We start from the raw sequence: 1,486 nt of genomic DNA on the forward strand, positions 1-1,486 counted from the left end.
CGCCTAGCAGACTGGGCCCCCTGGTTTCCCATCGCTTCCTTTAAACAGACTACTCAGGCATTTGCCCACAAACTTAAAGCGGCTTTAAGTTCAACTTTAAGTGACACCCTATTTGTTGCAGGTAGTAAACGAATTTACAGCTGTAGGTAAAGAAAGGCAGATTTAACCACTCTTCCTCTTTCCCTAAGCGGCCTGAGGTAATCTGTGAAAATGGTTCGCTATTCATTTGACCTGGAGAACCCCAGAAAATCATGCAAATCAAGAGGTTCAGATCTTCATGTTCACTTTAAGAACACTCATGAAACTGCAGGCCGTCAAGCGTGTGCATATACAAAAAGCCACGAAGTATCTGAAAGATGTCACTTTACAGAAACAGTGCGTACCATTCCAACGCTACAATGGTGGAGTTGGCAGGGGTGCCCAGGCCAAGCAGTGGGGCTGGGCACAAGGTCGGTGGCCCAAAAAGAGTGCTGACTTTTTGCCGCACATGCTTAAAAATGCAGAGAGTAAGGCTGAATTTAAGGGTTTAGATATAGATTCTCTGGTCATTGAGCATATCCAAGTGAACAAAGCACCTAAGAAGGGCCGTCAGACCTACAGAGCTCATGGTTGGATTAACCCATGCATGAGCTCTCCCTGCCACACTGAGATGATCCTTACTGAAAAGGAACAGATTGTTCCTAAACCAGAAGAGGAGGTTGCCCAGAAGAAAAAGATATCCCAGAAGAAACTGAAGAAACAAAAACTGATGGCACGGGAGTAAATTCAGCATTAAAATAAATGCAATTAAAAGTAAAAAAAAAAAAAAAAAGGCAGATTTATTAGAGAAAGTGTGAAAATATGTTGCAAGGGTGTAATAGGCAGCACAGCAGAGAAGGGACTGTCAGCCAAGGGGCAGGGGCTAGAGGGAGGTTTTATAGAGTCTTGCAGGAGGGGGCTACATGCAGAACAAGGTTGTAATCCTGGGGCTACATGCCAAACAGGTCATTGTGCCCACAAGTTTGTGATTAGCACTTTCTCAGAACAATTGTTCGTTGTTCTCCCCCACCTGGGACCCTGTCCTCATTTCACTTACTTATCAGGACTCCACACTATTCTCTTATACATACCACTAGTTGCTTCTCTCACTCTCTGCCTGACTCTTAATTTCTGCCTTGCCTGACCTGAGGACAGAGGATGACACTCCTGACTCATGGCGCCCTCCCTGCCCAGGTTCTGTAAGTAATAAACCTTTGATCATATTTCCTACTGTGGTGGATTGAATGGGTGCCTTTCATCTGAAGAACCAGGGGCTACCTAGGTTTTCCAGGGACACTGGGAAGAACACAAGGCTGGGCTCTCAGCATCAAAGCGATGGTTAGACAATCATAAACTGAACACAGACCAGACAACAGCCACAGGAGCGTCTGCCAGGATAAACACATTTCCCATGTGAAGGAGCCCCTGGGCACAGGTTGGACAACTAAGCATTAAACCTTCCACCAGG

The 1,486-nt window shown here is 45.8% G+C and overlaps 1 pseudogene; it reads left to right on the forward strand.

Annotated features, from left to right (window-relative positions):
- The first annotated feature begins 210 nt into the window (after nt 1-210).
- On the forward strand, nt 211-799 carry LOC100434037 (large ribosomal subunit protein uL22-like; annotated as a pseudogene).
- Nucleotides 800-1,486: the final 687 nt, after the last annotated feature.

This window comes from Pongo abelii, chromosome 19, assembly GCF_028885655.2.
Source record: "Pongo abelii isolate AG06213 chromosome 19, NHGRI_mPonAbe1-v2.0_pri, whole genome shotgun sequence".
NCBI classification, from domain to species: Eukaryota; Metazoa; Chordata; class Mammalia; order Primates; family Hominidae; genus Pongo; species Pongo abelii.